Here is a 13,890-nt window from a genome sequence, read left to right on the forward strand (position 1 = left end):
CAACAAAGAAAATAACAGAATGCCACTAGCCATCACCTTCAGCCCCCAAATAAAACCTCTCCAACGCATCATCAAGGATCTACAACCTATCCTGAAGGACGACCCATCACTCTCACAGATCTTGGGAGACAGGCCAGTCCTTGCTTACAGACAGCTCCCCAACCTGAAGCAAATACTCACCAGCAACCACACACCACACAACAGAACCACTAACCCAGGAACCTATCCTTGCAACAAAGCCCGTTGCCAACTGTGTCCACATACCTATTCAGGGGACACCATCATAGGGCCTAATCACATCAGCCACACTATCAGAGGCTCGTTCACCTGCGCATCTACCAATGTGATATATGCCATCATGTGCCAGCAATGCCCCACTGCCATGTACATTGGTCAAACTGGACAGTCTCTACATAAAAGAATAAATGGACACAAATCAGACGTCAAGAATTATAACATTCAAAAACCAGTTGGAGAACACTTCAATCTCTCTGGTCACTTGATTACAAACCTGAGGGTGGCTATCCTTCAATAAAAAAACTTCAAAACAGACTCCAATGAGAGACTGCTGAATTGGAATTAATTTGCAAACTGGATACAATTAATGGAATGGATGAGTCATAACACAAAGTAAAACTATTTCCGCATGTTATTTCTCCCCCCCATCCCACCCCCCACTGTTTCTCAGATGTTCTTGTTAACTGCTGGAAATGGCCTACCTTGCTTGTCACCATGAAAGGTTTTCCTCCTCCCCCCACCCCTGCTGCTGGTGATGGCTCATCTTAAGTGATCACTCTGCTTACAGTGTGTATGATAAAACCCATTGTTTGATGTTCTCTGTGTGTGTATATAAATCTCCCCACTGTATTTTCCACCAAATGCATCCGATGAAGTGAGCTGTAGCTCACGAAAGCTTATACTCAAATAAATTTGTTAGTCTCTAAGGTGCCACAAGTACTCCTTTTCTTTTTGCAAATACAGACTAATACGGCTGCTACTCTGAAACTTAACTTCATGGGTACTGATGGGTAGCAGAGGAATGAGACACAGACTGAGGTACGTCCAGCAAAAGGCCCTACAAAAACTCTATAGCAGCACACCCTAATGAGATGTGACATTATTTAAAAAGTAAGCAGTTAGCATAGATTTGGATTATTTTTCTCCTACTCCTTTTCCACGTGCTTACATACTGTGCTTTAGTACAAAATGTTCTTGATTAAGCTACTTGAGCAAGGCATAAAATAGAGCTGACTTATGGTTTTTTGCTCTGCAAAGTGTTCTCACTCTAAAATTGTTTGAACCATTTCATGAATCGTTTCAATTTAAGTGTGGTCAAGCTTTAATAAATGTTTCTGTAGCTTTGGAACACATCAAAGATGTGGTGCATTCAGGTTCAGTTCAATTCATTCTGAAGGTACTTGGAATATTTAGAGCCAACTTTGGATTTCAAAACACCCTCAAAATTCAAGAATGTCTGGATCTAGGGTCTTGCTTTGGGTCAATTTCTAATTTTTAGCAGTGTGATAAATCAGGCCAGGGGATATTTTTCAAAGTGCCTCAATAACTTAGGTGATTTAGGAGCCTAAGTTTCATTGAAAGAGAAAGGAGACTTTAGCTCCCAAGTGCCTAAAGGCTAGATTCACAAAGGAACTTAGAAGTCAGACATTGTTATGCTGAACATCAAACACCTAAGTGCCTAGAAAATCACTGGGATTCACCAACCCTGGCTTAGGGGCTCAGCTTCCTGTACAATTAATGGAGGGAGATAGATGCCTAAGAATGGGATTCACAGAAGCCAGCACTGCTCAGCAGCTCCCTACCTAAGCTAGCCAATGGGAGGTAAGGTGCCAAACCAAGAGATCTATGCTAAATTCCCTCGCACCCCCCTCCCCCCCGTGAGTTCAGTGCCTAAGTCAGGGTTGGAGGGAGTCACCTATTCTCAGCTATCAACCGTCTATTGGAGTCAAGGCACCTAAGGGGTTTCTTGCAAGAAGTTGATGGGGGGTCCCTAAGTCTCTCCTGCTGAAGCTGTTCCACATCATGTAACAAAAGAGCCACTGGAGCAGAGTGAGTGGATGCTGGGTCTCCCACCTCCTGACAAGTGCTCTAACTACCAGGCTATAGAGTCATTCTCATGCTTGCTCTCTCTCCTTGGCCCAACAACTCTTTCATTATTTAATCCAAAGTAGAATAGCTTCCACAGGAGAGTCTGAGGGAGCCCTACATTACAACATCCCATAGCTCAGTGAAAAGAGCTCTCTTCTGAGAGATGGCAGAGCCTCATTTAAATCCCTTCACCTCATCAGGCAGAGGGGAGACTTGACCCAGGGATCTCCAACATCCCAGGTAATCCCTAACAACTGGGCTAAAAGGTATGAGGGACACTCCCTACCCCCAGCTGTTTGGGGTGCCCAGAAGTTAGGGGTGCTCAGAGCATGGCTACTGGATTGGGCCTCACAGGCAAGTTAGGCAGAAGAACACCTATCTTCCCCTGGTGTATGAATCCATGGAAAAATAAATTTCCACCAGCTCTGCTGATATGCTTACTTCAGGTTAGTGGCCACTAACTTCAGAACTACAATGAGACTACTCATGAAGTAAGGTCCTATTCGTTGTGAGTAGAACTACCAGAATCTGGCCCATAGTACTCAGAGGAAGCGATGGAAAAATAATGAAAAACAGGGTTTAAAGTATGCAACTAGTTATTGCAAAAAGAACTTCATTTTGCACTTTTAGCAAGATAGTATGGCACAAGTGAAATGTGGTGGGGAGTTGTTATTCTTACAGGCATAAGGGCTTTTTCTTTTGTTTTTGTTTAAATATGTTAAAAAACATATAAAGGAAAATTGCCATCAGATAAATGGCTATTCAAGAGTTACTCTCTCTTCTTTTGAAAACACAAGATGTTTGAAGTCTCTATAGTTGATTGTTTCAGTTCAATTGCACACTTAGAGTAATTATCTTTTAAAGGTGTTATTTTAAAAATGCAAAAATTCTGCTTTAAAATAATTTTAGAAGGATGAATCCAACTGACAAGAGTGAGGACATTCTGAGATGAAACCAACATTGCACCTCTAGTCTGTGTTTATGTTAAGGTATCACAAAACTGCCAGAAGAGTGGTTGATCTGACACATGGCCTCTCTTTTGCATTCACAATCCAAGAATGGGTGCCCAATCCTATTTTAGGATGTTTTAATCAAACAGAATATCACAGTGTCATAGATGATTTGGTACCATCCTGTTGGTTTTGAGTTAATAACTGTACATTTCCTGAAGCATTAGAAACCAGCTTTAAACCTTTGGTCCCACAAAACCAAATTGTAAAGAGGTTTAATAAGCTTTACTGATAGAGATCCAATAACACAGAGACCTGTGGAACTTGTTGCCAGGCCGGCGTGCACGTACGGCAGTACCCTCCAAGAGATTTTTAGCAGGTATGGGGTACCAGAAAGACTTGGGGCTAGCTCCCCCCTGTCCCCACCAGAGAGGAGGGTGGGACTGCGCTCTGCTCCGTAAAGGGCGGGCATTCATTCTTTAAATGGCTTTAACAGCACAATACATATGCTAACAAACTTAAACAAAGGCTGCCTCAGGATTCTGCCAAGAACTTTGCTGAAAATATGTTCCTCATCTTAGCAAAGAGCTGAGACTTATCACACATCTGTCCACCTTTATTCGAATGAAGCTCCTTCTGATCTGACAGCTCAGGCGTTGTCAGTTTCATCCAGAACAAATTACAAACTTGGAACCTAATCCTGTAAACCCTTAATCATTTGATCAATCCCATTGAAGTCAATGGGATATTTGCATGTCTAGACCACTTTTGTGGACTAGTAAGAGTTTCAGGAGTCTGGTCCTATAAAGGAAGTTGAATCCCCCATTGAAATATAATGTTCTGGGTACAATACCATAAAGCAGTTTAGGATACAGGTCTACTTAAAATTTGTCTTTTAATCAGTCATACATATGCTGAAATGGCTCGTCATCCAACTCCCATATTCCATATAAACAGACTGAATACTACATATCTGGGGGGGACGTGAGTAGTTAGGCATGTTGATGTTTGTATATACAAAGGGGGGGGCGTCGGAGGGGATGGGGAGAGCGTGGGGGTCCCAGGCTGGGCAGGGAGGAGTCACATGGAGGGTCACATGAGGAAATCATGTGCCCCCCCTTGTGTCTCTCCCAGGAGTACAGTACCGGCAAGAAATTATTTCTACTTGCACCACTGTTGCCAGGGGATGTTGTGAAGGCCAAAACTATAACGGAGTTAAAAAAAGAATTAGGTAAGTTCATGGAGGATAGGTCCATAAGTGGCTATTAGCCAAGATGCAACCCCATGCTCTGGGTGTCCTTAGCCTTTGACAGTCAGAAGCTGGGAATTGATGACAGGGGATGGACCACTTGATGATTGCCTGTTCTGTTCATTCCCTCTGAAGCATCTGGCATCGGCCACTGTCAGAAGACAGGATACGGGGTTAGATGGACCATTGGTCTGACCCAGTATGGCTGTTCTTATCTTGATCAGGATCTGAATGCTTTCTGAGTGTGTTACAATATGCAAGTCTTGTACAGGGAGAAATTCACAGAGTGACAACCCATTTATTACAATTAGTGATAGGCTAACAAGAGCATCACTGGATCCTATGGTGAAAAAGCCAACAGCATATGAGCACAGATGAATATTTCAGATCTGGTATAGTCAGATCATATTGTTTTCTGAATGGCTAATAGTAAGTAAGTTAGTTAGCAGCACCTACATAGATCCCAGCAGCTGATATTCTATTATAGTGGCAGAACAAGAGTATGATGTGTCTAGCCCTTATAAAATTGATAATGAAATAGATCTGTTATGTTGTCCTCCCACAGGTGTTCCCTCCCGAAGACCATTTCGGCATTACTAGTTGGATTGTCTCCCCACACAGGTCAGGCTGGACATATTTAAGAGGATTAAACTACTATGAGTGGGTCCTGGCAAAGATGTTATTTGGGGATCAATAATGTCAAGTGCTGCACAAGTCCCACAGCCCAAGCACACTGCTAGTTAGTTTTCCCCATCTAGGTCATTCTGGGAAAAGACAGGATGTAGGTTGTGCTGAGGGTTAATAATGTAGCTCTTTCTATTTACCATACACAAATGGCAGATACATACTTTCAGCCTGGATGGCTTACATCAGACTATGGAAAAAAACTAAAATAAGTCTTCATGGGAAAGAGAGAGAAGCAGTGTGTATTATGCTCTAACAGCCATCTTGAAGTGCCTCACTGCACCACTGCCAAGCAGACAGGCAGGAAGAGAAAATGGAGTCTCGGCAACTTCCCTTCATTTGCATGTCTACATACACACCACAATAGGTTTTCACTACTGGATTTGAATCCTGATTAGGTTGTAAATGAATATGGGCTTGATCCTGCACTGCTGAAGTCAGTGGTAGTCTGACCATTGATTTTAGCTAAAGCAGAATCAAACCCTGTCAGCTTTGGCAGTCTCCGCATAGTCCCTTCAGCGTTTATCCAACTCAAATCACCACAACTTTCAGAAACAGTGAAGTGTGGCTAGGAGACTCCATTCAGAGGTAGCCTCCTACCTAGCTAGCTCCTTCCAGTGTTTTTTGGTGCACTTTATTAATTTTTACTAATATGATATTAAATAAAGGGTTATGTAATATATTAACAATTTCAAACAGTGAGCATGAGATAATACTCCCATAGATCAAAACACCACAAACTCAAGAGATTTGTTGAATTTAAGAAACTAACATACAAACACATTCGCTTTACTCTAAACTTCTCATAAAATTTCGTGCCACACAACTTTGGGAGCAGAGCCAGGAAATTTAACTCATTCAAGAATCTACTCTGAACATTAAATCTTGTTGATAGAAACCTCTTCTTTAGAGGTAAACAACGGAAGACAATGGAAAGTGAGCAGCAGAAAGACCCGTTTTCTTCAAAAATCATTCTTGTTAGATTTCACTGCAATCACCTGGCAATGTCTAGTTTCTGTCATTCATGCTCTCAGTTCCCAATGGTCTGCAAACTTGTTTACCCCCCAAGGAATCAGGATGTTGCCTTAGCTCAAAGGTGTTTTTACAGAAAGCATACCCGCTTAGGAACAATAAAGAGTTATTCAAATAGAGATTTGAGTGAGCAGCCATTCTATTCCCAGTCACTGGATTAATACAGCTGACTCTGACAAGTTCTTGGGGAAAAGGTTCACTAAGATCAGGGCTCAAACTGAGAGAGGAGAGGGGCACTGTTCTCCTCATTATGCCATTTAAATTTTAAAAAGAGCTGTGGAACTCAAAGAAGAGGACAAATAAGTAACAGGGCATTGCCCATACTGAATGTTTCCCAGTTAACCGCTGCCCAGGATCTCTGTGGAGCACAGCTGTTTCTGCAGGTAATTTCCCTAGAAATTCTATACTGGCCAAGGATACCGTGGTCTTGTGTATCCATGCAGTGGTGGGTACAATAGAGTAGGGATACGGACACAGGAATCATTTAATCCCCCATCCCTTCCTTACACCCTTCTTCAGGGGTCAGGCACAATCACACTGCTTGTGCTCTGCAGGACAAACATTCTCCTTATGAAAAATGTGTGTAGTATTTGATAGGAATTAAACTGATCAAATTCTATTTCTATAAAAATGTAATGGGGTTCTACAAAAAATCCTCTAATTTTCTATAGATTTTAATAGAGAGTGATTTCCTTTCAAAAGGTGCTTTGAATCCTACCATAGCATTCTATAGCAGGGATATCATTTTCTATTTGGTTCTATAGGGCATGTCCATAAGAGTTAGAGCAGCGGGATTTCCTACTGCCACTTGTGACTCATCCAACATCAGTCTGAAAGATCGTTCCCCAAAATATATATTTTTGCAAAAATATAACACATGAGATAGAAATGATGCCACTACAAAATGCTTTTATATCATGGAAAACAGCAGCCTGCCTGCCCTGCTAATGAATCCACTCTGCTGGCATAGCAACTCCTGTCAATCAATGCTATGTTCAAGTTCAATGCAAGAGGCCCTTTCATCATGGCACATCAATGTGAGAAGTAAGGTAACAAGCTCAATTTGTCTTTTTTGAACAAACATAGCAGAGAAGTAGTTTCTCCATAGGAATGTCTATAAAAAATAAATAACTACATTTCAAGAGGAGCCTACGTGTCATCATTTCTTAAGGTCTGTGGGTTATCAGGTATCTGTGACATAGTAGAGTACAATCCAGACTAATGAGCAGCTGTGTCACCACTGCCCTGCACCCTTGGGTGCCTTACTGGCTTGCTGAAGTACCTCCCACCTGGGCAACTCACAAACAGCCTTCCAGCCCCTGTGTGTAACTGCAGCCTTCCAGCCACACTAGGGTTACACTCGGGCTCTCACCAGCCTTGATTATACAGCCCCAGTCTTAGATTTTCCCCCTAGAAATGTATGTCTTGTAGTGCCCAGTCCTCTCCTGGACAATACAAGTTATATTAAGTTCATTATTTCTTTAAAAAGAATAGTATATTGTCACCCCAAATGGAGTTTCCCAGGCACTTCAATTTAAACATACTAGATTAGATAAAACAATAAAATTAGTTTATTAACTACAAAGAGGGAGATTTTAAGTGTATACAAGTAATGAGGCATAAAAGTCAGAAATGATTACAAAAAATAAAGAAAAAATGCAACTCATACCTAACTTAACAAACTATGTTAAATTCAAAGCAAAGTTCTCTCACCACATGCTTTCAGCAGACTCATTCACCAAACTTCTTCCAGCAAAGGCTCCGTGCTGATTTGGGTGCAGAGAATGTAGTGGGCAGGAGAAAAAGAGGGGTCCGTTGGGGTGCTTGTTCCTCCTTTTTATAGTTTCAGTTCCCTTCTTGAAAAACATTTCCATCTAGGCACCAAGAGGCAAAAAATCTACGTGGAAGGATGTTCCCTGCTACTCTTTTCTCACCTATTTGAGCTTCCTGTGTTTTCCTTCCTGCTTGATGACTTTGTTTAGTGGTCAAAGGCAAATTAAGCAGAACACAGATTCCTTTGTTTGAGACAGACCTGTATGCCAATCTCAGTTTGGAACATGTATTAATAACACCATATAGTGGAATTTTATAACTTCACACACAATGTTGCCACACATATTTTATCAAGACAGTACAGATCTGCAAATTATGAATTTTCAAATGATAATTTACAAGCCATACTTTGTACAAAGATTATTACAATTGTGTTTACGATGTGAATACAGGGGTACAATTACAGTATTCACTAGTGCAGTCACTTGCAGGATGATGTTCTTTACTGTTGTCCATAACTCAAGAGTTTCTTTCCAGTTTTCTTTCATACATTTTTCTTGCTGTCGCCCTCTTCATATACACAATGTGCACAGCTCTAGAGATGAACAATTTTAAGTTTTTACCACCCTAAAGACTGTTCAGGTTTAACCTCCAGCCTCCAAAATGTCACTCTAAACCCACCACACAGAACGGCTAGTTATTAAACTATTACATCTAATATGTTACAATAATAACACTTTATTTGGCTTCATTGTTTAGTTCCATGCATCGTTGCCAGTAGGTAACAGGTCTAGATGGTTTTAAACAATTCAGAAAAGTTCAGATACTTCTGATCATGGAAATTCTGTGCCACCTAACCTCAAAAAAGTCAAATGACAGACTACATGGCCTACCTACCAAACCACTGCTTCTTACAGGTTTCAGAGTAGCAGCCGTGTTAGTCTGTATTCGCAAAAAGAAAAGGAGTACTTGTGGCACCTTAGAGACTAACAAATTTATTAGAGCATAAGCTTTCGAGAGCTACAGCTCACTTCATCGGATGCATTTGGTGGAAAAAACAGAGGAGAGATTTATATACACACACACAGAGAACATGAAACAATGGGTTTATCATACACACTGTAAGGAGAGTGATCACTTAAGATAAGCCATCACCAGCAGCGGGGGAGGGGGCGGGGGGGAAAGGAGGAAAACCTTTCATGGTGACAAGCAAGGTAGGCTAATTCCAGCAGTTAACAAGAATATCAGAGGAACAGTGGGGGGTGGGGTGGGAGGGAGAAATACCATGGGGAAATAGTTTTACTTTGTGTAATGACTCATCCATTCCCAGTCTCTATTCAAGCCTAAGTTAATTGTATCCAGTTTGCAAATTAATTCCAATTCAGCAGTCTCTCATTGGAGTCTGTTTTTGAAGCTTTTTTGTTGAAGTATAGCCACTCTTAGGTCTGTGATCGAGTGACCAGAGAGATTGAAATGTTCTCCAACTGGTTTTTGAATGTTATAATTCTAGACGTCTGATTTGTGTCCATTCATTCTTTTGCGTAGAGACTGTCCAGTTTGGCCAATGTACATGGCAGAGGGGCATTGCTGGCACATGATGGCATATATCACATTGGTAGATGCGCAGGTGAACGAGCCTCTGATAGTGTAGCTGATGTGATTAGGCCCTATGATGGTATCCCCTGAATAGATATGTGGACAGAGTTGGCAACGGGCTTTGTTGCAAGGATAGGTTCCTGGGTTAGTGGTTCTGTTGTGTGGTGTGTGGTTGCCGGTGAGTATTTGCTTCAGATTGGGGGGCTGTCTGTAAGCAAGGACTGGTCTGTCTCCCAAGATCTGTGAGAGTGATGGGTCGTCCTTCAGGATAGGTTGTAGATCCTTGATGATGCGTTGGAGAGGTTTTAGTTGGGGGCTGAAGGTGATGGCTAGTGGCGTTCTGTTGTTTTCTTTGTTGGGCCTGTCCTGTAGTAGGTGACTTCTGGGTACTCTTCTGGCTCTGTCAATCTGTTTCTTCACTTCAGCAGGCGGGTATTGTAGTTGTTGGAATGCATGATAGAGATCTTGTAGGTGTTTGTCTCTGTCTGAGGGGTTGGAGCAAATGCGGTTATATCGTAGCGCTTGGCTGTAGACAATGGATCAAGTGGTATGATCTGGATGAAAGCTAGAGGCATGTAGGTAGGAATAGCGGTCAGTAGGTTTCCGATATAGGGTGGTGTTTATGTGACCATCGCTTATTAGCACCGTAGTGTCCAGGAAGTGGATCTCTTGTGTGGACTGGTCCAGGCTGAGGTTGATGATGGGATGGAAATTGTTGAAATCATGGTGGAATTCCTCAAGAGCTTCTTTTCCATGGGTCCAGATGATGAAGATGTCATCAATGTAGCGCAAGTAGAGTAGGGGCATTAGGGGACAAGAGCTGAGGAAGTGTTGTTCTAAGTCAGCCATAAAAATGTTGGCATACTGTGGGGCCATGCGGGTACCCATCGCAGTGCCGCTGATTTGAAGGTATACGTTGTCACCAAATGTGAAATAGTTATGGGTCAGGACAAAGTCACAAAGTTCAGCCACCAGGTTAGCCGTGACAGTATCGGGGATACTGTTCCTGATGGCTTGTAGTCCATCTTTGTGTGGAATGTTGGTGTAGAGGGCTTCTACATCCATAGTGGCTAGGATGGTGTTTTTAGGAAGATCACCAATGGACTGTAGTTTCCTCAGGAAGTCAGTGGTGTCTCGAAGATAGCTGGGAGTGCTGGTAACGAAGGGCCTGAGGAGGGAGTCTACATAGCCAGACAATCCTGCTGTCAGGGTGCCAATGCTTGAGATGAAGGGGCGTCCAGGATTTCCAGGTTTATGGATCTTGGGTAGCAGATAGAATACCCCAGGTCGGGGCTCCAGGGGTGTGTCTGTGCGGATTTGTTCTTGTGCTTTTTCAGGGAGTTTCTTGAGCAAATGCTGTAGTTTCTTTTGGTAACTCTCAGTGGGATCAGAGGGTAATGGCTTGTAGAAAGTGGTGTTGGAGAGCTGCCTAGTAGCCTCTTGTCCATACTCCGACCTATTCATGATGACGACAGCACCTCCTTTGTCAGCCTTTTTGATTATGATGTCAGAGTTGTTTCTGACCATCTGCTTCTTACCATATTGATAGCTATTGCTGTGGAAAGTATTAAACTTGTAATACTTTAGGGACAGTTACCACCTCTGACAATGCTGAGTGATCAATGAAGTAGCAGCCTTCCCAAAAGTATGGTAATATTGAAAATTCAAAATGCCATTCCCAAGTACCCATGTATTTGGGGAGTGCTCATAGCTACAGATAGAACCAGACACCCTTTGTCATGCTGTCTGGAGTGGCTCACAACCATGAGTGCCTACCTCAGGGCAGACTGTCAAAAACAGGGAAGACACGCCAAACTGGTGGTACAGTCTATAATTAGATTTCATCAAGCCAGTACCAAATATGAACTCCTGATTACTATAGCAGTCTTTCCATGAAGTCACAGACAGTCCCCTTAGGCAATCCAGTCTATCTTGCCACCCAGGCAAGCTGGACTTAGTGATAAATGGTCACTTACTCCAAAAATCATAACAATATTCAGGTTGCTTCCAGTATCAAGAGACCAGTCACTTACCCCAGATCATTTTGGACCTTGGATCTTACATCAAAGATAAACGTCTACAGCCAATCCTCTAATAAACTATCTAAAGGTTTATTAACTAGGAAAAAAATAAGAGATTGCTATTTACAGGTTAAAGCAAGCAAACATATACACACAAATGAGTTACCATCTATGGTTCCTAAAGATGACAGAGAGTAGTACTCTGTCCATTCAAAATGTCTTTCAGGGCAGATCCAAGGGTAACCCCTGGAGATCTCTTCCTTAGTTTAGTGTTTCTGGCCTTGTGAAAGTTCAAACGGCAAAGAGATGAAAAATTCTCTTGTGACCCTATTTTATCTTTTACATTTAGGCTTTGCCTACACTAGCACTTTTGTTGACAAAACTTTTGTTGGGCAGGAGTGTGAAAAAACACAGCCCAACTGACATAAGTTTCACCGACAAAAGCACCAGTGTCGACAGCGCTATGTCAGCAGGAGACGCTCTCTTACCAACATAGCTACTGACACTCATTGGGGGAGCTTTCTCTGTCGGCATAGATTGGCTACACAGGAGACCTTACAGCGGCACAGCTGCAGAGGTACAGTTGTGCAGCTGTAAAGTCCCTAATGTAGACATAGCCCCTAGTCTTCCAGTCTATGAGAAGAGCTCCCTTACACATAGCATTTACAAGGTGTGATAGGGCCATTCACCAATCTTTTGTATCATGATTCCTTAATGGCCCATTTAATCTTGATAGGTCTCTTGAACAGGTTGGGGGAGGGGACGATTCCCATGCCTGGGTTCACAAGGTAAGAGCAAACATTTTCAAAGTTTTAAAGCAAAACTTGAATATTTCTTTATGGCATGGAATACAGACATTTCAAGTGAAATTAATTAATTCAGCAATTTACAAGCATTTCAGAGAGTCTAAACACTAAACACATTCTTATAAGACTAATAAATATTTTGAACAAAACTAACACACAGGTGAGCTGGTTTGGTTTCTAGCTATGAGTGTGTCAGTTCTTAACTAATGCCTATGGCCTTAGTCGTAGCTGGCACTTGGCTTACCAGCATCACATCCCACTTCCTTTACAAGTTTTTGATCCTCTCATTTGTTCCGTTAGTGTCTTCTCTTCAGCCCCAAGAGGTCACCTGTCCTCACCTTCTGTTCAATCCATGCTTCCATGTCTTAAGATCACTTTTTCTTCTTTATGAAAACTTCTTCCTAAATTCCAATCCCTGCCATGCACTGTCTCTCTCTCTCTCTCTCTCTCTCTCTCTCTCTCAATCTGGGTTGTCCTTTAAATTTATGTCATCATTATCTTTTCATCCCATCCAGCCATATTAAATAATTATATGGTACCTGTTCCCTTCACAGACCTTTCTGGAAGAATTTCCTCCCTCCTGTGCCTCCATTTAAATGGGAATTGTCAGAATTACATTTCATATTTCACACCCAGGTTAATTCAATTTCCTCTGTATTACGAAGTGTCATTGAATGGTAGAAGAGTGACAATATGCTGGCAGTCCAATTAAGTTATGTTCCAAAGAGCCTCTATTCTCTTTGAGGGACACTGAAAAACAATGTTTGTTGGTACACCAGGCTAGTCAATCTCAAATTACCTTGTGCCACAGATCCTAGCAAGGGCCCCCTCATGGGCCACTGACTGGGCTTGTGTGTCACATTTCTGGCACTAACTCTCAGTCTCCTACCCCTTCTCAGAAATGGAGCTCCTCAGCCCACCTGCCTTATGCCCCAGGACTAGCTCTGTCCCCCAAGATGCCCTAGTTACACCCATCTCCCAGAACTCGACCCCTGCAGTGTGAAGCTTCTGGCAGCAGTTTAACTCTGTCAGGGCATGAAGCAGCTCTGAAGCTGTAAACACACACACGCATACACTTTGCACAGAGTCTAACTGTGATGGGGCGGTGCCCCACTCCCAGGCAAGATTGGGCTACAACAGGCCAGAGCAGCTGCATGGAATGGCAGCCAATCAGAGAGGGCTTGTGGCGGAGCCAATCAGTGCCGAGCAGAGGGCAGCCAATCAGGGCCAGGCTAGGCCCTATATAAAGGCTGTCCAGGCGAGCCACAGTCAGTCTCTCTCAGACCTTCAGAGGGGAAGGTATGTCTCCTGAGCTAAGGAGATCAGCACCTCAGACAGTGCAGTGCTGGGCCAGCTCAGGGGAGTAGAGGAGAGCTCCAGCCCGATACCTGTCAGACTGCGGGCCCTGACCAGAAGGGCCTATAGGGTGCAAGGGGTCAGAGGGGAAGTGATCCAGGGAGGATGGACAGATGAGGGGAGAAAAGGAGGATGGAGAGGCTGCCACTAGAGGGTCCCTGGGTCGGGACCCAGAGCAATGGGTGGGCCTGGGTCCCCCACTTGTACTACACCTGGTTGTGGAGGAGTGGCTGTGACAGACTGCAGCTGACCCTTGAGCAGAGGGGCTAGACCTTTTGGGGTTGTGGTTGGCCACTGCAGCTGGAGCGAACTGGAAA

Source organism: Dermochelys coriacea, chromosome 2 (assembly GCF_009764565.3).
Source record: "Dermochelys coriacea isolate rDerCor1 chromosome 2, rDerCor1.pri.v4, whole genome shotgun sequence".
In the NCBI taxonomy this organism is placed as follows: domain Eukaryota; kingdom Metazoa; phylum Chordata; order Testudines; family Dermochelyidae; genus Dermochelys; species Dermochelys coriacea.